General features: G+C 52.5%; 1 protein-coding gene across 1 annotated transcript in view; it reads left to right on the forward strand.

Moving 5' to 3' along the window:
* LOC138473484 (deleted in malignant brain tumors 1 protein-like) overlaps positions 1-25,603 on the forward strand; it is a 1,627,178-nt gene that overhangs the window by 285,352 nt on the left and 1,316,223 nt on the right. The window lies entirely within an intron of this gene.

Raw genomic sequence — 25,603 nt, forward strand, 5'->3', positions numbered from 1 at the left:
AACGGGGCACAGGATTCTCATAGTGCTCATGTCTTGCACCGTGCTAATGTGGCACAGGATTCTCATAGTGCTCATGCCTTGCACCATGCCAACGGGGCACAGGATTCTCATAGTATAGTGCTCATGCCTTGCACCGTGCTAATGGAGCACAGGAATCTCATAGTGCTCATGCCTTGCACCGTGCTAATGGGGCACAGGATTCTCATAGTGCTCATGCCTTGCACCTTGCTAACGGGGCACAGGATTCTCATAGTGCTCATGCCTTGCACCGTGCTAACGGGGCACAGGATTCTCATAGTGCTCATGCCTTGCACCGTGCTAACGGGGCACAGGATTCTCATAGTATAGTGCTCATGCCTTGCACCGTGCTAATGGGGCACAGGATTCTCATAGTTCTCATGCCTTGCACCGTGCTAATGGGGCACAGGATTCTCATAGTGCTCATGCCTTGCACCGTGCTAATGGGGCACAGGATTCTCATAGTGCTCATGCCTTGCACCATGCTAATGGGGCACAGGATTCTCATAGTATAGTGCTCATGCCTTCCACTGTGCTAACGGGGCACAGGATTCTCATAGTATAGTGCTCATGCCTTGCACCGTGCTAATGGGGCACAGGATTCTCATAGTGCTCATGCCTTGCACCGTGTTAACGGGGCACAGGATTCTCATAGTATAGTGCTCATGCCTTGCACCGTGCTAACGGGACACAGGATTCTCATAGTATAGTGCTCATGCCTTGCACCATGCTAACGGGGCACAGGATTCTCATAGTGCTCATGCCTTGCACCGTGCTATCGGGGCACAGGATTCTCATAGTATAGTGCTCATGCCTTGCACTGTGCTAATGGGGCACAGGATTCTCATAGTGCTCATGCCTTGCACCGTGCTAACGGGGCACAGGATTCTCATAGTATAGTGCTCATGCCTTGCATTGTGCTAACAGGGCACAGGATTCTCATAGTATAGTGCTCATGCCTTGCACCGTGCTAATGGGGCACAGGATTCTCATAGTGCTCATGCCTTGCACCGTGCTAATGGGGCACAGGATTCTCATAGTGCTCATGCCTTGCACCGTGCTAACGGGGCACAGGATTCTCATAGTGCTCATGCCTTGCGCCGTGCTAACGGGGCACAGGATTCTCATGGTGCTCATGCCTTGCGCCGTGCTAATGGGGCACAGGATTCTCATAGTGCTCATGCCTTGCACCGTGCTAACGGGGCACAGGATTCTCATAGTGCTCATGTCTTGCACCGTGCTAATGGGGCACAGGATCCTAACCTCAGGCAGGTTCTCATAGTGCTCATGCCTTACACCATGCTAAGGGGGCACAGGATTCTCATAGTATAGTGCTCATGCCTTGCACCGCGCTAACGGGGCACAGGATTCTCATAGTGCTCATGCCTTGCACCGTGCTAATGGGGCACAGGATTCTCATAGTGCTCATGCCTTGCACCGTGCTAACGGGGCACAGGATTCTCATAGTGCTCATGTCTTGCACCGTGCTAATGTGGCACAGGATTCTCATAGTGCTCATGCCTTGCACCGTGCCAACGGGGCACAGGATTCTCATAGTATAGTGCTCATGCCTTGCACCGTGCTAATGGAGCACAGGAATCTCATAGTGCTCATGCCTTGCACCGTGCTAATGGGGCACAGGATTCTCATAGTGCTCATGCCTTGCACCTTGCTAACGGGGCACAGGATTCTCATAGTGCTCATGCCTTGCACCGTGCTAACGGGGCACAGGATTCTCATAGTGCTCATGCCTTGCACCGTGCTAACGGGGCACAGGATTCTCATAGTATAGTGCTCATGCCTTGCACCGTGCTAATGGGGCACAGGATTCTCATAGTTCTCATGCCTTGCACCGTGCTAATGGGGCACAGGATTCTCATAGTGCTCATGCCTTGCACCGTGCTAATGGGGCACAGGATTCTCATAGTGCTCATGCCTTGCACCGTGCTAATGGGGCACAGGATTCTCATAGTGCTCATGCCTTGCACCGTGCTAATGGGGCACAGGATTCTCATAGTGCTCATGCCTTGCACCATGCTAATGGGGCACAGGATTCTCATAGTATAGTGCTCATGCCTTCCACTGTGCTAATGGGGCACAGGATTCTCATAGTGCTCATGCCTTGCACCGTGTTAACGGGGCACAGGATTCTCATAGTATAGTGCTCATGCCTTGCACCGTGCTAACGGGGCACAGGATTCTCATAGTATAGTGCTCATGCCTTGCACCGTGCTAATGGGGCACAGGATTCTCATAGTGCTCATGCCTTGCACCGTGCTAATGGGGCACAGGATTCTCATAGTGCTCATGCCTTGCACCGTGCTAACGGGGCACAGGATTCTCATAGTGCTCATGCCTTGCACCGTGCTAACGGGGCACAGGATTCTCATAGTATAGTGCTCATGCCTTGCACCGTGCTAATGGGGCACAGGATTCTCATAGTGCTCATGCCTTGCACCGTGTTAACGGGGCACAGGATTCTCATAGTATAGTGCTCATACCTTGCACCGTGCTAACGGGACACAGGATTCTCATAGTATAGTGCTCATGCCTTGCACCATGCTAACGGGGCACAGGATTCTCATAGTGCTCATGCCTTGCACCGTGCTATCGGGGCACAGGATTCTCATAGTATAGTGCTCATGCCTTGCACTGTGCTAATGGGGCACAGGATTCTCATAGTGCTCATGCCTTGCACCGTGCTAACGGGGCACAGGATTCTCATAGTATAGTGCTCATGCCTTGCATTGTGCTAACAGGGCACAGGATTCTCATAGTATAGTGTTCATGCCTTGCACCGTGCTAATGGGGCACAGGATTCTCATAGTGCTCATGCCTTGCACCGTGCTAATGGGGCACAGGATTCTCATAGTGCTCATGCCTTGCACCGTGCTAACGGGGCACAGGATTCTCATAGTGCTCATGCCTTGCGCCGTGCTAACGGGGCACAGGATTCTCATGGTGCTCATGCCTTGCGCCGTGCTAATGGGGCACAGGATTCTCATAGTGCTCATGCCTTGCACCGTGCTAACGGGGCACAGGATTCTCATAGTGCTCATGTCTTGCACCGTGCTAATGGGGCACAGGATCCTAACCTCAGGCAGGTTCTCATAGTGCTCATGCCTTACACCATGCTAAGGGGGCACAGGATTCTCATAGTATAGTGCTCATGCCTTGCACCGCGCTAACGGGGCACAGGATTCTCATAGTGCTCATGCCTTGCACCGTGCTAATGGGGCACAGGATTCTCATAGTGCTCATGCCTTGCACCGTGCTAACGGGGCACAGGATTCTCATAGTGCTCATGTCTTGCACCGTGCTAATGTGGCACAGGATTCTCATAGTGCTCATGCCTTGCACCGTGCCAACCGGGCACAGGATTCTCATAGTATAGTGCTCATGCCTTGCACCGTGCTAATGGAGCACAGGAATCTCATAGTGCTCATGCCTTGCACCGTGCTAATGGGGCACAGGATTCTCATAGTGCTCATGCCTTGCACCTTGCTAACGGGGCACAGGATTCTCATAGTGCTCATGCCTTGCACCGTGCTAACGGGGCACAGGATTCTCATAGTGCTCATGCCTTGCACCGTGCTAACGGGGCACAGGATTCTCATAGTATAGTGCTCATGCCTTGCACCGTGCTAATGGGGCACAGGATTCTCATAGTTCTCATGCCTTGCACCGTGCTAATGGGGCACAGGATTCTCATAGTGCTCATGCCTTGCACCGTGCTAATGGGGCACAGGATTCTCATAGTGCTCATGCCTTGCACCGTGCTAATGGGGCACAGGATTCTCATAGTGCTCATGCCTTGCACCGTGCTAATGGGGCACAGGATTCTCATAGTGCTCATGCCTTGCACCATGCTAATGGGGCACAGGATTCTCATAGTATAGTGCTCATGCCTTCCACTGTGCTAATGGGGCACAGGATTCTCATAGTGCTCATGCCTTGCACCGTGTTAACGGGGCACAGGATTCTCATAGTATAGTGCTCATGCCTTGCACCGTGCTAACGGGGCACAGGATTCTCATAGTATAGTGCTCATGCCTTGCACCGTGCTAATGGGGCACAGGATTCTCATAGTGCTCATGCCTTGCACCGTGCTAATGGGGCACAGGATTCTCATAGTGCTCATGCCTTGCACCGTGCTAACGGGGCACAGGATTCTCATAGTGCTCATGCCTTGCACCGTGCTAACGGGGCACAGGATTCTCATAGTATAGTGCTCATGCCTTGCACCGTGCTAATGGGGCACAGGATTCTCATAGTGCTCATGCCTTGCACCGTGTTAACGGGGCACAGGATTCTCATAGTATAGTGCTCATACCTTGCACCGTGCTAACGGGACACAGGATTCTCATAGTATAGTGCTCATGCCTTGCACCATGCTAACGGGGCACAGGATTCTCATAGTGCTCATGCCTTGCACCGTGCTATCGGGGCACAGGATTCTCATAGTATAGTGCTCATGCCTTGCACTGTGCTAATGGGGCACAGGATTCTCATAGTGCTCATGCCTTGCACCGTGCTAACGGGGCACAGGATTCTCATAGTATAGTGCTCATGCCTTGCATTGTGCTAACAGGGCACAGGATTCTCATAGTATAGTGCTCATGCCTTGCACCGTGCTAATGGGGCACAGGATTCTCATAGTGCTCATGCCTTGCACCGTGCTAATGGGGCACAGGATTCTCATAGTGCTCATGCCTTGCACCGTGCTAACGGGGCACAGGATTCTCATAGTGCTCATGCCTTGCACCGTGCTAACGGGGCACAGGATTCTCATAGTGCTCATGCCTTGCGCCGTGCTAATGGGGCACAGGATTCTCATAGTGCTCATGCCTTGCACCGTGCTAACGGGGCACAGGATTCTCATAGTGCTCGGGCACAGGATTCTCATAGTATAGTGCTCATGCCTTCCACCGTGCTAATGGAGCACAGGATTCTCATAGTGCTCATGCCTTGCACCGTGGTAATGGGGCACAGGATTCTCATAGTATAGTGCTCATGCCTTGCGCCGTGCTAATGGGGCACAGGATTCTCATAGTATAGTGCTCATGCCTTGCACCGTGCTAACGGGGCACAGGATTCTCATAGTATAGTGCTCATGCCTTGCACCGTGCTAATGGGGCACAGGATTCTCATAGTGCTCATGCCTTGCACCGTGCTAATGGGGCACAGGATTCTCATAGTGCTCAGGCCGTGCACCGTGCTAACGGGGCACAGGATCCTAACCTCAGGCAGATTCTCATAGTGCTCATGCCTTGCACCGTGCTAACGGGGCACAGGATCCTAACCTCAAGCAGATTCTCATTGTGCTCATGCCTTGCACCGTGCTAACGGGGCACAGGATCCTAACCACAGGCAGAATCTCATAGTGCTCATGCCTTGCACCGTGCTAATGGGGCACAGGATCCTAACCTCAGGCAGATTCTCATAGTGCTCATGCCTTACACCATGCTAATGGGGCACAGGATTCTCATAGTATAGTGCTCATGCCTTGCACCGTGCTAATGGGGCACAGGATTCTCATAGTATAGTGCTCATGCCTTGCACCGTGCTAATGGGGCACAGGATTCTCATAGTGGTCATGCCTTGCACCGTGCTATCTGGGCGCAGGATCCTAACCTCAGGCAGATTCTCATAGTGCTCAGGCCGTGCACCGTGCTAACGGGGCGCAGGATCCTAACCTCAGGCAGATTCTCATAGTGCTCATGCCTTGCACCGTGCTAACGGGGCACAGGATCCTAACATCAAGCAGTTTCTCATTGTGCTCATGCCTTGCACCGTGCTAACGGGGCACAGGATCCTAACCTCAGGCAGATTCTCATAGTGCTCATGTCTTGCACCGTGCTAATGGGGCACAGGATCCTAACCTCAGGCAGATTCTCATAGTGCTCATGCCTTACACCATGCTAAGGGGGCACAGGATTCTCATAGTATAGTGCTCATGCCTTGCACCGTGCTAACGGGGCACAGGATTCTCATAGTGCTCATGCCTTGCACCGTGCTAATGGGGCACAGGATTCTCATAGTGCTCATGCCTTGCACAGTGCTAATGGGGCACATGATTTTCATAGTGCTCATGCCTTGCACCGTGCTAACGGGGCACAGGATTCTCATAGTGCTCATGTCTTGCACCGTGCTAATGTGGCACAGGATTCTCATAGTGCTCATGCCTTGCACCGTGCCAACGGGGCACAGGATTCTCATAGTATAGTGCTCATGCCTTGCACCGTGCTAATGGAGCACAGGATTCTCATAGTGCTCATGCCTTGCACCGTGCTAATGGGGCACAGGATTCTCATAGTGCTCATGCCTTGCACCTTGCTAACGGGGCACAGGATTCTCATAGTGCTCATGCCTTGCACCGTGCTAACGGGGCACAGGATTCTCATAGTGCTCATGCATTGCACCGTGCTAACGGGGCACAGGATTCTCATAGTGCTCATGTCTTGCACTGTGCTAATGTGGCACAGGATTCTCATAGTGCTCATGCCTTGCACCGTGCCAACGGGGCACAGGATTCTCATAGTATAATGCTCATGCCTTGCACCGTGCTAATGGAGCACAGGATTCTCATAGTGCTCATGCCTTGCACCGTGCTAATGGGGCACAGGATTCTCATAGTGCTCATGCCTTGCACCTTGCTAACGGGGCACAGGATTCTCATAGTGCTCATGCCTTGCACCGTGCTAACGGGGCACAGGATTCTCATAGTGCTCATGCCTTGCACCGTGCTAATGGGGCACAGGATTCTCATAGTATAGTGCTCATGCCTTGCACCGTGCTAATGGGGCACAGGATTCTCATAGTTCTCATGCCTTGCACCGTGCTAATGGGGCACAGGATTCCCATAGTGCTCATGCCTTGCACCGTGCTAATGAGGCACAGGATTCTCGTAGTGCTCATGCCTTGCACCATGCTAATGGGGCACAGGATTCTCATAGTATAGTGCTCATGCCTTCCACTGTGCTAACGGGGCACAGGATTGTCATAGTGCTCATGCCTTGCACCGTGCTAACGGGGCACAGGATTCTCATAGTATAGTGCTCATGCCTTGCACCGTGCTAATGGGGCACAGGATTCTCATAGTGCTCATGCCTTGCACCGTGTTAACGGGGCACAGGATTCTCATAGTATAGTGCTCATGCCTTGCACCGTGCTAACGGGGCACAGGATTCTCATAGTATAGTGCTCATGCTTTGCACCATGCTAACGGGGCACAGGATTCTCATAGTGCTCATGCCTTGCACCATGCTAACGGGGCACAGGATTCTCATAGTATAGTGCTCATGCCTTGCACTGTGCTAATGGGGCACAGGATTCTCATAGTGCTCATGCCTTGCACCGTGCTAACGGGGCACAGGATTCTCATAGTATAGTGCTCATGCCTTGCACCGTGCTAACAGGGCACAGGATTCTCATAGTATAGTGCTCATGCCTTGCACCGTGCTAATGGGGCACAGGATTCTCATAGTGCTCATGCCTTGCACCGTGCTAATGGGGCACAGGATTCTCATAGTGCTCATGCCTTGCACCGTGCTAACGGGGCACAGGATTCTCATAGTGCTCATGCCTTGCACCGTGCTAACGGGGCACAGGATTCTCATAGTGCTCATGCCTTGCACCATGCTAATGGGGCACAGGATTCTCATAGTGCTCATGCCTTGCACCGTGCTAACGGGGCACAGGATTCTTATAGTGCTCGGGCACAGGATTCTCATAGTATAGTGCTCATGCCTTCCACCGTGCTAATGGAGCACAGGATTCTCATAGTGCTCATGCCTTGCACCGTGCTAATGGGGCACAGGATTCTCATAGTATAGTGCTCATGCCTTGCGCCGTGCTAATGGGGCACAGCATTCTCATAGTATAGTGCTCATGCCTTGCACCGTGCTAACGGGGCACAGGATTCTCATAGTATAGTGCTCATGCCTTGCACCGTGCTAATGGGGCACAGGATTCTCATAGTGCTCATGCCTTGCACCGTGCTAATTGGGCACAGGATTCTCATAGTGCTCATGCTTTGCACCGTGCTAACGGGGCACAGGATCCTAACCTCAGGCAGATTCTCATAATGCTCATGCCGTGTGCTCAGGCCGTGCACCATGCTAACTGGGCACAGGATCCTAACACCAGGCATATTCTCATAGTGCTCATGCCTTGGACCGTGCTAACGGGGAACAGGATCCTAACTTTAGGCTGATTCTCATAGTGCTCATGCCTTGCACCGTGCTAGCGGGGCGAAAGATTCTAACCTCAGGCAGATTCTCATAGTGCTCATGCCTTGCACCGTGCTAATGGGGCACAGGATCCTAACTTCAGGCAGATTCTCATAGTGCTCATGCCTTGCACCGTGCTAATGGGGCACAGGATTCTCATAGTGCTCATGCCTTGCACCGTGCTAATGGGGCACAGGATTCTCATAGTGCTCATGCTTTGCACCGTGCTAACGGGGCACAGGATCCTAACCTCAGGCAGATTCTCATAGTGCTCATGCCTTGCACCGTGCTATCTGGGCGCAGGATCCTAACCTCAGGCAGATTCTCATAGTGCTCAGGCCGTGCACCGTGCTAACGGGGCGCAGGATCCTAACCTCAGGTAGATTCTCATAGTGCTCATGTCTTGCACCGTGCTAACGGGGCACAGGATCCTAACCTAAAGCAGATTCTCATTGTGCTCATGCCTTGCACCGTGTTAACGGGGCACAGGATTCTCATAGTATAGTGCTCATGCCTTGCACCGTGCTAACGGGGCACAGGATTCTCATAGTATAGTGCTCATGCCTTGCACCATGCTAACGGGGCACAGGATTCTCATAGTGCTCATGCCTTGCACCGTGCTAACGGGGCACAGGATTCTCATAGTATAGTGCTCATGCCTTGCACTGTGCTAATGGGGCACAGGATTCTCATAGTGCTCATGCCTTTCACCGTGCTAACGGGGCACAGGATTCTCATAGTATAGTGCTCATGCCTTGCACCGTGCTAACAGGGCACAGGATTCTCATAGTATAGTGCTCATGCCTTGCACCGTGCTAATGGGGCACAGGATTCTCATAGTGCTCATGCCTTGCACCGTGCTAATGGGGCACAGGATTCTCATAGTGCTCATGCCTTGCACCGTGCTAACGGGGCACAGGATTCTCATAGTGCTCATGCCTTGCACCGTGCTAACGGGGCACAGGATTCTCATAGTGCTCATGCCTTGCACCATGCTAATGGGGCACAGGATTCTCATAGTGCTCATGCCTTGCACCGTGCTAACGGGGCACAGGATTCTCATAGTGCTCGGGCACAGGATTCTCATAGTATAGTGCTCATGCCTTCCACCGTGCTAATGGAGCACAGGATTCTCATAGTGCTCATGCCTTGCACCGTGCTAATGGGGCACAGGATTCTCATAGTATAGTGCTCATGCCTTGCGCCGTGCTAATGTGGCACAGGATTCTCATTGTGTAGTGCTCATGCCTTGCACCGTGCTAACGGGGCACAGGATTCTCATAGTATAGTGCTCATGCCTTGCACCGTGCTAATGGGGCACAGGATTCTCATAGTGCTCATGCCTTGCACCGTGCTAATGGGGCACAGGATTCTCATAGTGCTCATGCTTTGCACCGTGCTAACGGGGCACAGGATCCTAACCTCAGGCAGATTCTCATAGTGCTCATGCCTTGCACCGTGCTATCTGGGCGCAGGATCCTAACCTCAGGCAGATTCTCATAGTGCTCAGGCCGTGCACCGTGCTAACGGGGCGCAGGATCCTAACCTCAGGCAGATTCTCATAGTGCTCATGCCTTGCACCGTGCTAACGGGGCACAGGATCCTAACCTAAAGCAGATTCTCATTGTGCTCATGCCTTGCACCGTGCTAACGGGGCACAGGATCCTAACCTCAGGCAGATTCTCATAGTGCTCATGTCTTGCACCTTGCTAATGGGGCACAGGATCCTAACCTCAGGCAGATTCTCATAGTGCTCATGCCTTACACCATGCTAAGGGGGCACAGGATTCTCATAGTATAGTGCTCATGCCTTGCACCGTGCTAACGGGGCACAGGATTCTCATAGTGCTCATGCCTTGCACCGTGCTAATGGGGCACAGGATTCTCATAGTGCTCATGCCTTGCACCATGCTAACGGGGCACAGGATTCTCATAGTGCTCATGCCTTGCACCGTGCTAACGGGGCACAGGATTCTCATAGTGCTCATGTCTTGCACCGTGCTAATGTGGCACAGGATTCTTATAGTGCTCATGCCTTGCACCGTGCCAACGGGGCACAGGATTCTCATAGTATAGTGCTCATGCCTTGTACCGAGCTAATGGAGCACAGGATTCTCATAGTGCTCATGCCTTGCACCGTGCTAATGGGGCACAGGATTCTCATAGTGCGCATGCCTTGCACCTTGCTAACGGGGCACAGGATTCTCATAGTGCTCATGCCTTGCACCGTGCTAACGGGGCACAGGATTCTCATAGTGCTCATGCCTTGCACCGTGCTAACGGGGCACAGGATTCTCATAGTATAGTGCTCATGCCTTGCACCGTGCTAATGGGGCACAGGATTCTCATAGTTCTCATGCCTTGCACCGTGCTAATGGGGCACAGGATTCTCATAGTGCTCATGCCTTGCACCGTGCTAATGGGGCACAGGATTCTCATAGTGCTCATGCCTTGCACCATGCTAATGGGGCACAGGATTCTCATAGTGCTCATGCCTTGCACCGTGTTAACGGGGCACAGGATTCTCATAGTATAGTGCTCATGCCTTGCACCGTGCTAACGGGGCACAGGATTCTCATAGTATAGTGCTCATGCCTTGCACCATGCTAACGGGGCACAGGATTCTCATAGTGCTCATGCCTTGCACCGTGCTAACGGGGCACAGGATTCTCATAGTATAGTGCTCATGCCTTGCACTGTGCTAATGGGGCACAGGATTCTCATAGTATAGTGCTCATGCCTTGCACCGTGCTAATGGGGCACAGGATTCTCATAGTGCTCATGCCTTGCACCGTGTTAACGGGGCACAGGATTCTCATAGTATAGTGCTCATGCCTTGCACCGTGCTAACGGGGCACAGGATTCTCATAGTATAGTGCTCATGCCTTGCACCATGCTAACGGGGCACAGGATTCTCATAGTGCTCATGCCTTGCACCATGCTAACGGGGCACAGGATTCTCATAGTATAGTGCTCATGCCTTGCACTGTGCTAATGGGGCACAGGATTCTCATAGTGCTCATGCCTTGCTCCGTGCTAACGGGGCACAGGATTGTCATAGTGCTCATGCCTTGCACCGTGCTAACGGGGCACAGGATTCTCATAGTATAGTGCTCATGCCTTGCACCGTGCTAATGGGGCACAGGATTCTCATAGTGCTCATGCCTTGCACCGTGTTAACGGGGCACAGGATTCTCATAGTATAGTGCTCATGCCTTGCACCGTGCTAACGGGGCACAGGATTCTCATAGTATAGTGCTCATGCCTTGCACCATGCTAACGGGGCACAGGATTCTCATAGTGCTCATGCCTTGCACCGTGCTAACGGGGCACAGGATTCTCATAGTATAGTGCTCATGCCTTGCACCGTGCAAATGGGGCACAGGATTCTCATAGTGCTCATGCCTTGCTCCGTGCTAACGGGGCACAGGATTCTCATAGTGCTCATGCCTTGCGCCGTGCTAATGGGGCACAGGATTCTCATAGTGCTCATGCCTTGCACCGTGCTAACGGTGCACAGGATTCTCATAGTGCTCGGGCACAGGATTCTCATAGTATAGTGCTCATTCCTTCCACCGTGCTAATGGAGCACAGGATTCTCATAGTGCTCATGCCTTGCACCGTGCTAATGGGCCACAGGATTCTCATAGTATACTGCTCATGCCTTGCGCCGTGCTAATGGGGCACAGGATTCTCATAGTATAGTGCTCATGCCTTGCACCGTGCTAACGGGGCACAGGATTCTCATAGTATAGTGCTCATGCCTTGCACCGTGCTAATGGGGCACAGGATTCTCATAGTGCTCATGCCTTGCTCCGTGCTAACGGGGCACAGGATTCTCATAGTGCTCATGCCTTGCGCCGTGCTAATGGGGCACAGGATTCTCATAGTGCTCATGCCTTGCACCGTGCTAACGGTGCACAGGATTCTCATAGTGCTCGGGCACAGGATTCTCATAGTATAGTGCTCATTCCTTCCACCGTGCTAATGGAGCACAGGATTCTCATAGTGCTCATGCCTTGCACCGTGCTAATGGGCCACAGGATTCTCATAGTATAGTGCTCATGCCTTGCGCCGTGCTAATGGGGCACAGGATTCTCATAGTATAGTGCTCATGCCTTGCACCGTGCTAACGGGGCACAGGATTCTCATAGTATAGTGCTCATGCCTTGCACCGTGCTAATGGGGCACAGGATTCTCATAGTGCTCATGCCTTGCACCGTGCTAATGGGGCACAGGATTCTCATAGTGCTCATGGCTTGCACCGTGCTAACGGGGCACAGGATCCTAACCTCAGGCAGTTTCTCATAGTGCTCATGCCGTGTGCTCAGGCCGTGCACCGTGCTAACTGGGCACAGGATCCTAACACCAGGCATATTCTCATAGTGCTCATGCCTTGCACCGTGCTAACGGGGAACAGGATCCTAACTTCAGGCTGATTCTCATAGTGCTCATGCCTTGCACCGTGCTAGCGGGGCGAAAGATTCTAACCTCAGGCAGATTCTCATAGTGCTCATGCCTTGCACCGTGCTATCTGGGCGCAGGATCCTAACCTCAGGCAGATTCTCATAGTGCTCAGGCCGTGCACCTTGCTAACGAGGCACAGGATCCTAACCTCAGGCAGATTCTCATAGTGCTCATGCCTTACACCATGCTAAGGGGGCACAGGATTCTCATAGTATAGTGCTCATGCCTTGCACCGTGCTAACGGGGCACAGGATTCTCATAGTGCTCATGCTTTTCACCGTGCTAACGGGGCACACGATTCTCATAGTGCTCATGCCTTGCACCGTGCTAAGGGGGCACAGGATTCTCATAGTGCTCATGCCTTGCACCGTGCTAACGGGGCACAGGATTCTCATAGTGCTCATGCCTTGCACCTTGCTAACGGGGCACAGGATTCTCATAGTGCTCATGCCTTGCACCGTGCTAACGGGGCACAGGATTCTCATAGTGCTCATGCCTTGCACCGTGCTAACGGGGCACAGGATTCTCATAGTATAGTGCTCATGCCTTGCACCGTGCTAATGGAGCACAGGATTCTCATAGTGCTCATGCCTTGCACCGTGCTAATGGGGCACAGGATTCTCATAGTATAGTGCTCATGCCTTGCACCGTGCTAATGGGGCACAGGATTCTCATAGTGCTCATGCCTTGCACCGTGCTAATGGGGCACAGGATTCTCATAGTGCTCATGCCTTGCACCGTGCTAATGGGGCACAGGATTCTCATAGTGCTCATGCCTTGCACCGTGCTAACGGGGCACAGGATTCTCATAGTGCTCATGCCTTGCACCGTGCTAACGGGGCACAGGATTCTCATAGTGCTCATGCCTTGCACCATGCTAATGGGGCACAGGATTCTCATAGTGCTCATGCCTTGCACCGTGCTAACGGGGCACAGGATTCTTATAGTGCTCGGGCACAGGATTCTCATAGTATAGTGCTCATGCCTTCCACCGTGCTAATGGAGCACAGGATTCTCATAGTGCTCATGCCTTGCACCGTGCTAATGGGGCACAGGATTCTCATAGTATAGTGCTCATGCCTTGCGCCGTGCTAATGGGGCACAGCATTCTCATAGTATAGTGCTCATGCCTTGCACCGTGCTAACGGGGCACAGGATTCTCATAGTATAGTGCTCATGCCTTGCACCGTGCTAATGGGGCACAGGATTCTCATAGTGCTCATGCCTTGCACCGTGCTAATTGGGCACAGGATTCTCATAGTGCTCATGCTTTGCACCGTGCTAACGGGGCACAGGATCCTAACCTCAGGCAGATTCTCATAATGCTCATGCCGTGTGCTCAGGCCGTGCACCATGCTAACTGGGCACAGGATCCTAACACCAGGCATATTCTCATAGTGCTCATGCCTTGGACCGTGCTAACGGGGAACAGGATCCTAACTTTAGGCTGATTCTCATAGTGCTCATGCCTTGCACCGTGCTAACGGGGCACATGATTCTCATAGTATAGTGCTCATGGCTTGCACCGTGCTAATGGAGCACATTATTCTCATAGTGCTCATGCCTGGCACCGTGCTAATGGAGCACATTATTCTCATAGTGCTCATGCCTTGCACCGTGCTAATGGGGCACAGGATTCTCATAGTATAGTGGTCATGCCTTGCTCCGTGCTAACGGGGCACAGGATTCTCATAGTGCTCATGCCTTGCACCGTGCTATCTGGGCGCAGGATCCTAATCTCAGGCAGATTCTCATAGTGCTCAGGCCGTGCACCGTGCTAACGGGGCGCAGGATCCTAACCTCAGGCAGATTCTCATAGTGCTCATGCCTTGCACCGTGCTAACGGGGCACAGGATCCTAACCTCAAGCAGATTCTCATTGTGCTCATGCCTTGCACCGTACTAACGGGGCACAGGATCCTAACCTCAGGCAGATTCTCATAGTGCTCATGTCTTGCACCGTGCTAATGGGGCACAGGATCCTAACCTCAGGCAGATTCTCATAGTGCTCATGCCTTACACCATGCTAAGGGGGCACAGGATTCTCATAGTATAGTGCTCATGCCTTGCACCGTGCTAACGGGGCACAGGATTCTCATAGTGCTCATGCCTTGCACCGTGTTAATGGGGCACAGGATTCTCATAGTGCTCATGCCTTGCACCATGCTAACGGGGCACAGGATTCTCATAGTATAGTGCTCATGCCTTGCACTGTGCTAATGGGGCACAGGATTCTCATAGTGCTCATGCCTTGCTCCGTGCTAACGGGGCACAGGATTGTCATAGTACTCATGCCTTGCACCGTGCTAACGGGGCACAGGATTCTCATAGTATAGTGCTCATGCCTTGCACCGTGCTAATGGGGCACAGGATTCTCATAGTGCTCATGCCTTGCACCGTGTTAACGGGGCACAGGATTCTCATAGTATAGTGCTCATGCCTTGCACCGTGCTAACGGGGCACAGGATTCTCATAGTATAGTGCTCATGCCTTGCACCATGCTAACGGGGCACAGGATTCTCATAGTGCTCATGCCTTGCACCGTGCTAACGGGGCACAGGATTCTCATAGTATAGTGCTCATGCCTTGCACCGTGCTAATGGGGCACAGGATTCTCATAGTGCTCATGCCTTGCTCCGTGCTAACGGGGCACAGGATTCTCATAGTGCTCATGCCTTGCGCCGTGCTAATGGGGCACAGGATTCTCATAGTGCTCATGCCTAGCAGCGTGCTAACGGTGCACAGGATTCTCATAGTGCTCGGGCACAGGATTCTCATAGTATAGTGCTCATTCCTTCCACCGTGCTAATGGAGCACAGGATTCTCATAGTGCTCATGCCTTGCACCGTGCTAATGGGGCACAGGATTCTCATAGTATAGTGCTCATGCCTTGCGCCGTGCTAATGGGGCACAGGATTCTCATAGTATAGTGCTCATGCCTTGCACCGTGCTAACGGGGCACAGGATTCTCATAGTATAGTGCTCATGCCTTGCACCGTGCTAATGGGGCACAGGATTCTCATAGTGCTCATGGCTTGCACCGTGCTAACGGGGCACAGGATCCTAACCTCAGGCAGATTCTCATAGTGCTCATGCCGTGTGCTCAGGCCGTGCACCGTGCTAACTGGGCACAGGATCCTAACACCAGGCATATTCTCATAGTGCTCATGCCTTGCACCGTGCTAACGGGGAACAGGATCCTAACTTCAGGCTGATTCTCATAGTGCTCATGCCTTGCACCGTGCTAGCGGGGCGAAAGATTCTAACCTCAGGCAGATTCTCATAGTGCTCATGCCTTGCACCGTGTTATCTGGGCGCAGGATCCTAACCTCAGGCAGATTCTCATAGTGCTCAGGCCGTGCACCGTGCTAACGGGGCACAGGATCCTAACCTCAGGCAGATTCTCATAGTGCTCATGCCTTGCAGCGTGCTAACGGGGCACAGGATCCTAACCTCAAGCAGATTCTCATTGTGCTCATGCCTTGCACCGTGCTAACGGGGCACAGGATCCTAACCTCAGGCAGATTCTCATAGTGCTCATGCCTTGCACCGTGCTAATGGGGCACAGGATCCTAACCTCAGGCAGATTCTCATAGTGCTCATGCCTTACACCATGCTAAGGGGGCACAGGATTCTCATAGTATAGTGCTCATGCCTTGCACCGTGCTAACGGGGCACAGGATTCTCATAGTGCTCATGCTTTTCACCGTGCTAACGGGGCACAGGATTCTCATAGTGCTCATGCCTTGCACCGTGCTAACGGGGCACAGGATTCTCATAGTGCTCATGCCTTGCACCGTGCTAAGGGGGCACAGGATTCTCATAGTGCTCATGCCTTGCACCGTGCTAACGGGGCACAGGATTCTCATAGTGCTCATGCCTTGCACCTTGCTAACGGGGCACAGGATTCTCATAGTGCTCATGCCTTGCACCGTGCTAACGGGGCACAGGATTCTCATAGTATAGTGCTCATGCCTTGCACCGTGCTAACGGAACACAGGATTCTCATAGTGCTCATGCCTTGCACCGTGCTAATGGGGCACAGGATTCTCATAGTATAGTGCTCATGCCTTGCACCGTGCTAATGGGGCACAGGATTCTCATAGTGCTCATGCCTTGCACCGTGCTAATGGGGCACAGGATTCTCATAGTGCTCATGCCTTGCACCGTGCTAATGGGGCACAGGATTCTCATAGTGCTCATGCCTTGCACCGTGCTAACGGGGCACATGATTCTCATAGTATAGTGCTCATGGCTTGCACCGTGCTAATGGAGCACATTATTCTCATAGTGCTCATGCCTTGCACCGTGCTAATGGAGCACATTATTCTCATAGTGCTCATGCCTTGCACCGTGCTAATGGGGCACAGGATTCTCATAGTATAGTGCTCATGCCTTGCTCCGTGCTAACGGGGCACAGGATTCTCATAGTGCTCATGCCTTGCACCGTGCTATCTGGGCGCAGGATCCTAATCTCAGGCAGATTCTCATAGTGCTCAGGCCGTGCACCGTGCTAACGGGGCGCAGGATCCTAACCTCAGGCAGATTCTCATAGTGCTCATGCCTTGCACCGTGCTAACGGGGCACAGGATCCTAACCTCAAGCAGATTCTCATTGTGCTCATGCCTTGCACCGTGCTAACGGGGCACAGGATCCTAACCTCAGGCAGATTCTCATAGTGCTCATGTCTTGCACCGTGCTAATGGGGCACAGGATCCTAACCTCAGGCAGATTCTCATAGTGCTCATGCCTTACACCATGCTAAGGGGGCACAGGATTCTCATAGTATAGTGCTCATGCCTTGCACCGTGCTAACGGGGCACAGGATTCTCATAGTGCTCATGCCTTGCACCGTGCTAATGGGGCACAGGATTGTCTTAGTGCTCATGCCTTGCACAGTGCTAATGGGGCACAGGATTCTCATAGTGCTCATGCCTTGCACCGTGCTAACGGGGCACAGGATTCTCATAGTGCTCATGCCTTGCACCGTGCTAACGGGGCACAGGATTCTCATAGTGCTCATGCCTTGCACCGTGCTAATGTGGCACAGGATTCTCATAGTGCTCATGCCTTGCACCGTGCTAATGGAGCACAGGATTCTCATAGTGCTCATGCCTTGCACCGTGCTAATGGGGCACAGGATTCTCATAGTGCTCATGCCTTGCACCTTGCTAACGGGGCACAGGATTCTCATAGTGCTCATGCCTTGCACCGTGCTAACGGGGCACAGGATTCTCATAGTATAGTGCTCATGCCTTGCACCGTGCTAATGGGGCACAGGATTCTCATAGTTCTCATGCCATGCACCGTGCTAATGGGGCACAGGATTCTCATAGTGCTCATGCCTTGCACCGTGCTAATGGGGCACAGGATTCTCATAGTGCTCATGCCTTGCACCATGCTAATGGGGCACAGGATTCTCATAGTATAGTGCTCATGCCTTCCACTGTGCTAACGGGGCACAGGATTGTCATAGTGCTCATGCCTTGCACCGTGCTGATGGGGCACAGGATTCTCATAGTATAGTGCTCATGCCTTGCACCGTGCTAATGGGGCACAGGATTGTCATAGTGCTCATGCCTTGCACCGTGCCAACGGGGCACAGGATTCTCATAGTATAGTGCTCATGCCTTGCACCGTGCTAATGGAGCACAGTATTCTCATAGTGCTCATGCCTTGCACCGTGCTAATGGGGCACAGGATTCTCATAGTGCGCATGCCTTGCACCTTGCTAACAGGGCACAGGATTCTCATAGTGCTCATGCCTTGCACCGTGCTAACGGGGCACAGGATTCTCATAGTGCTCATGCCTTGCACCGTGCTAACGGGGCACAGGATTCTCATAGTATAGTGCTCATGCCTTGCACCGTGCTAATGGGGCACAGGATTCTCATAGTTCTCATGCCTTGCACCGTGCTAATGGGGCACAGGATTCTCATAGTGCTCATGCCTTGCACCATGCTAATGGGGCACAGGATTCTCATAGTATAGTGCTCATGCCTTCCACTGTGCTAACGGGGCACAGGATTGTCATAGTGCTCATGCCTTGCACCGTGCTAACGGGGCACAGGATTCTCATAGTATAGTGCTCATGCCTTGCACTGTGATAATGGGGCACAGGATTCTCATAGTGCTCATGCCTTGCACCGTGTTAACGGGGCACAGGATTCTCATAGTATAGTGCTCATGCCTTGCACCGTGCTAACGGGGCACAGGATTCTCATAGTATAGTGCTCATGCCTTGCACCATGCTAACGGGGCACAGGATTCTCATAGTGCTCATGCCTTGCACTGTGCTAACGGGGCACAGGATTCTCATAGTGCTCTGGCCTTGCACCGTGATAACGGGGCACAGGATTCTAATAGTGCTCATGCCTTTCACCTTGCATACGGGGCACAGGATTCTCATAGTGCTCATGCCTTGCACTGTGCTAACGGGGCACAGGATTCTCATAGTGCTCATGCCTTGCACCGTGCTAATGGTGCACAGGATTCTCATAGTATAGTGCTCATGCCTTGCACCGTGCTAATGGAGCACAGGATTCTCATAGTGCTCATGCCTTGCACCGTGCTGATGGGGCACAGGATTCTCATAGTATAGTGCTTATGCCTTGCACCGTGCTAATGGGGCACAGGATTCTCATAGTGCTCATGCCTTGCACCGTGCTAATGGGGCACAGGATTCTCATAGTGCTCATGCCTTGCACCGTGCTAATGGGGCACAGGATTCTCATAGTGCTCATGCCTTGCACCGTGCTAACGGGGCACATGATTCTCATAGTATAGTGCTCATGGCTTGCACCGTGCTAATGGAGCACATTAATCTCATAGTGTTCATGCCTTGCACCGTGCTAATGGGGCACAGGATTCTCATAGTATAGTGCTCATGCCTTGCTCCGTGCTAACGGGGCACAGGATTCTCATAGTGCTCATGCCTTGCACCGTGCTAACGGGGCGCAGGATTCTAACCTCATGCAGATTCTCATAGTGCTCATGCCTTGCACCGTGCTATCTGGGCGCAGGATCCTAACCTCAGGCAGATTCTCATAGTGCTCAGGCCGTGCACTGTGCTAACGGGGCACAGGATCCTAACCTCAAGCAGATTCTCATTGTGCTCATGCCTTGCACCGTGCTAACGGGGCACAGGATCCTAACCTCAGGCAGATTCTCATAGTGCTCATGTCTTGCACCGTGCTAATGGGGCACAGGATCCTAACCTCAGGCAGGATCTCATAGTGCTCATGCCTTACATCATGCTACGGGGGCACAGGATTCTCATAGTATAGTGCTCATGCCTTGCACCGTGCTAACGTGGCACAGGATTCTCATAGTGCTCATGCCTTGCACCGTGCTAATGGGGCGCAGGATTCTAACCTCATGCAGATTCTCATAGTGCTCATGCCTTGCACCGTGCTATCTGGGCGCAGGATCCTAACCTCAGGCAGATTCTCATAGTGCTCAGGCCGTGCACCGTGCTAACGGGGCACAGGATCCTAACCTCAAGCAGATTCTCATTGTGCTCATGCCTTGCACCGTGCTAACGGGGCACAGGATCCTAACCTCAGGCAGATTCTCATAGTGCTCATGTCTTGCACCGTGCTAATGGGGCACAGGATCCTAACCTCAGGCAGGATCTCATAGTGCTCATGCCTTACACCATGCTAAGGGGGCACAGGATTCTCATAGTATAGTGCTCATGCCTTGCACCGTGCTAACGGGGCACAGGATTCTCATAGTGCTCATGCCTTGCACCGTGCTAATGGGGCACAGGATTCTCATAGTGCTCATGCCTTCCACAGTGCTAATGGGGCACAGGATTCTCATAGTGCTCATGCCTTGCACCGTGCTAACGGGGCACAGGATTCTCATAGTGCTCATGCCTTGCACCGTGCTAACGGGGCACAGGATTCTCATAGTATAGTGCTCATGCCTTGCACCGTGCTAATGGGGCACAGGATTCTCATAGTGCTCATGCCTTGCACCGTGCTAATGGGGCACAGGATTCTCATAGTGCTCATGCCTTGCACCGTGCTAACGGGGCACAGGATTCTCATAGTGCTCATGCCTTGCACCGTGCTAACGGGGCACAGGATTCTCATAGTATAGTGCTCATGCCTTGCACCGTGCTAATGGGGCACAGGATTCTCATAGTTCTCATGCCTTGCACCGTGCTATTGGGGCACAGGATTCTCATAGTGCTCATGCCTTGCACCATGCTAATGGGGCACAGGATTCTCATAGTATAGTGCTCATGCCTTCCACTGTGCTAACGGGGCACAGGATTGTCATAGTGCTCATGCCTTGCACCGTGCTAACGGGGCACAGGATTCTCATAGTATAGTGCTCATGCCTTGCACTGTGCTAATGGGGCACAGGATTCTCATAGTGCTCATGCCTTGCACCGTGTTAACGGGGCACAGGATTCTCATAGTATAGTGCTCATGCCTTGCACCGTGCTAACGGGGCACAGGATTCTCATAGTATAGTGCTCATGCCTTGCACCATGCTAACGGGGCACAGGATTCTCATAGTGCTCATGCCTTGCACCGTGCTAACGGGGCACAGGATTCTCATAGTATAGTACTCATGCCTTGCACTGTGCTAATGGGGCACAGGATTCTCATAGTGCTCATGCCTTGCACCGTGCTAACGGGGCACAGGATTCTCATAGTATAGTGCTCATGCCTTGCACCGTGCTAACAGGGCACAGGATTCTCATAGTATAGTGCTCATGCCTTGCACCGTGCTAATGGGGCACAGGATTCTCATAGTGCTCATGCCTTGCACCGTGCTAATGGGGCACAGGATTCTCATAGTGCTCATGCCTTGCACCGTGCTAACGGGGCACAGGATTCTCATAGTGCTCATGCCTTGCTCCGTGCTAACGGGGCACAGGATTCTCATAGTGCTCATGCCTTGCGCCGTGCTAATGGGGCACAGGATTCTCATAGTGCTCATGCCTTGCACCGTGCTAACCGTGCACAGGATTCTCATAGTGCTCGGGCACGGGATTCTCATAGTATAGTGCTCATGCCTTCCACCGTGCTAATGGAGCACAGGATTCTCATAGTGCTCATGCCTTGCACCATGCTAATGGGGCACAGGATTCTCATAGTATAGTGCTCATGCCTTACGCCGTGCTAATGGGGCACAGGATTCTCATAGTATAGTGCTCATGCCTTGCACCGTGCTAACGGGGCACAGGATTCTCATAGTATAGTGCTCATGCCTTGCACCGTGCTAATGGGGCACAGGATTCTCATAGTGCTCATGCCTTGCACCGTGCTAACGGGGCACAGGATTCTCATAGTATAGTGCTCATGCCTTGCACCATGCTAATGGGGCACAGGATTCTCATAGTATAGTGCTCATGCCTTCCACTGTGCTAACGGGGCACAGGATTGTCATAGTGCTCATGCCTTGCACCGTGCTGACGGGGCACAGGATTCTCATAGTATAGTGCTCATGCCTTGCACCATGCTAATGGGGCACAGGATTCTCATAGTGCTCATGCCTTGCACCGTGTTAACGGGGCACAGGATTCTCATAGTATAGTGCTCATGCCTTGCACCGTGCTAACGGGGCACAGGATTCTCATAGTATAGTGCTCATGCCTTGCACCATGCTAACGGGGCACAGGATTCTCATAGTGCTCATGCCTTGCACCGTGCTAACGGGGCACAGGATTCTCATAGTATAGTGCTCATGCCTTGCACTGTGCTAATGGGGCACAGGATTCTCATAGTGCTCATGCCTTGCTCCGTGCTAACAGGGCACAGGATTCTCATAGTGCTCATGCCTTGCGCCGTGCTAATGGGGCACAGGATTCTCATAGTGCTCATGCCTTGCACCGTGCTAACGGTGCACAGGATTCTCATAGTGCTCGGGCACAGGATTCTCATAGTATAGTGCTCATTCCTTCCACCGTGCTAATGGAGCACAGGATTCTCATAGTGCTCATGCCTTGCACCGTGCTAATGGGGCACAGGATTCTCATAGTATAGTGCTCATGCCTTGCGCCGTGCTAATGGGGCACAGGATTCTCATAGTATAGTGCTCATGCCTTGCACCGTGCTAACGGGGCACAGGATTCTCATAGTATAGTGCTCATGCCTTGCACCGTGCTAATGGGGCACAGGATTCTCATAGTGCTCATGCCTTGCACCGTGCTAATGGGGCACAGGATTCTCATAGTGCTCATGGCTTGCACCGTGCTAACGGGGCACAGGATCCTAACCTCAGGCAGATTCTCATAGTGCTCATGCCGTGTGCTCAGGCCGTGCACCGTGCTAACTGGGCACAGGATCCTAACACCAGGCATATTCTCATAGTGCTCATGCCTTGCACCGTGCTAACGGGGAACAGGATCCTAACTTCAGGCTGATTCTCATAGTGCTCATGCCTTGCACCGTGCTAGCGGGGCGAAAGATTCTAACCTCAGGCAGATTCTCATAGTGCTCATGCCTTGCACCGTGCTATCTGGGCGCAGGATCCTAACCTCAGGCAGATTCTCATAGTGCTCAGGCCGTGCACCGTGCTAACGGGGCACAGGATCCTAACCTCAGGCAGATTCTCATAGTGCTCATGCCTTGCAGCGTGCTAACGGGGCACAGGATCCTAACCTCAAGCAGATTCTCATTGTGCTCATGCCTTGCACCGTGCTAACGGGGCACAGGATCCTAACCTCAGGCAGATTCTCATAGTGCTCATGCCTTGCACCGTGCTAATGGGGCACAGGATCCTAACCTCAGGCAGATTCTCATAGTGCTCATGCCTTACACCATGCTAAGGGGGCACAGGATTCTCATAGTATAGTGCTCATGCCTTGCACCGTGCTAACGGGGCACAGGATTCTCATAGTGCTCATGCTTTTCACCGTGCTAACGGGGCACAGGATTCTCATAGTGCTCATGCCTTGCACCGTGCTAACGGGGCACAGGATTCTCATAGTGCTCATGCCTTGCACCGTGCTAAGGGGGCACAGGATTCTCATAGTGCTCATGCCTTGCACCGTGCTAACGGGGCACAGGATTCTCATAGTGCTCATGCCTTGCACCTTGCTAACGGGGCACAGGATTCTCATAGTGCTCATGCCTTGCACCGTGCTAACGGGGCACAGGATTCTCATAGTGCTCATGCCTTGCACCGTGCTAATGGGGCACAGGATTCTCATAGTATAGTGCTCATGCCTTGCACCGTGCTAATGGAGCACAGGATTCTCATAGTGCTCATGCCTTGCACCGTGCTAATGGGGCACAGGATTCTCATAGTATAGTGCTCATGCCTTGCACCGTGCTAATGGGGCACAGGATTCTCATAGTGCTCATGCCTTGCACCGTGCTAATGGGGCACAGGATTCTCATAGTGCTCATGCCTTGCACCGTGCTAATGGGGCACAGGATTCTCATAGTGCTCATGCCTTGCACTGTGCTAACGGGGCACATGATTCTCATAGTATAGTGCTCATGGCTTGCACCGTGCTAATGGAGCACATTATTCTCATAGTGCTCATGCCTTGCACCGTGCTAATGGAGCACATTATTCTCATAGTGCTCATGCCTTGCACCGTGCTAATGGGGCACAGGATTCTCATAGTATAGTGCTCATGCCTTGCTCCGTGCTAACGGGGCACAGGATTCTCATAGTGCTCATGCCTTGCACCGTGCTAACGGGGCACAGGATCCTAACCTCAAGCAGATTCTCATTGTGCTCATGCCTTGCACCGTGCTAACGGGGCACAGGATCCTAACCTCAGGCAGATTCTCATAGTGCTCATGTCTTGCACCGTGCTAATGGGGCACAGGATCCTAACCTCAGGCAGATTCTCATAGTGCTCATGCCTTACACCATGCTAAGGGGGCACAGGATTCTCATAGTATAGTGCTCATGCCTTGCACCGTGCTAACGGGGCACAGGATTCTCATAGTGCTTATGCCTTGCACCGTGCTAATGGGGCACAGGATTCTCTTAGTGCTCATGCCCTGCACAGTGCTAATGGGGCACATGATTCTCATAGTGCTCATGCCTTGCACCGTGCTAACGGGGCACAGGATTCTCATAGTGCTCATGCCTTGCACCGTGCTAACGGGGCACAGGATTCTCATAGTGCTCATGCCTTGCACCGTGCTAATGTGGCACAGGATTCTCATAGTGCTCATGCCTTGCACCGTGCTAATGGAGCACAGGATTCTCATAGTGCTCATGCCTTGCACCGTGCTAATGGGGCACAGGATTCTCATAGTGCTCATGCCTTGCACCTTGCTAACGGGGCACAGGATTCTCATAGTGCTCATGCCTTGCACCGTGCTAATGGGGCACAGGATTCTCATAGTGCTCATGCCTTGCACCGTGCTAACGGGGCACAGGATTCTCATAGTATAGTGCTCATGCCTTGCACCGTGCTAATGGGGCACAGGATTCTCATAGTTCTCATGCCATGCACCGTGCTAATGGGGCACAGGATTCTCATAGTGCTCATGCCTTGCACCGTGCTAATGGGGCACAGGATTCTCATAGTGCTCATGCCTTGCACCATGCTAATGGGGCACAGGATTCTCATAGTATAGTGCTCATGCCTTCCACTGTGCTAACGGGGCACAGGATTGTCATAGTGCTCATGCCTTGCACCGTGCTGACGGGGCACAGGATTCCCATAGTATAGTGCTCATGCCTTGCACCGTGCTAATGGGGCACAGGATTGTCATAGTGCTCATGCCTTGCACCGTGCCAACGGGGCACAGGATTCTCATAGTATAGTGCTCATGCCTTGCACCGTGCTAATGGAGCACAGTATTCTCATAGTGCTCATGCCTTGCACCGTGCTAATGGGGCCCAGGATTCTCATAGTGCGCATGCCTTGCACCTTGCTAACGGGGCACAGGATTCTCA

This window comes from Ambystoma mexicanum, chromosome 8, assembly GCF_040938575.1.
Source record: "Ambystoma mexicanum isolate Mex_15411 chromosome 8, UKY_AmexF1_1, whole genome shotgun sequence".
Lineage (NCBI taxonomy): Eukaryota > Metazoa > Chordata > Amphibia > Caudata > Ambystomatidae > Ambystoma > Ambystoma mexicanum.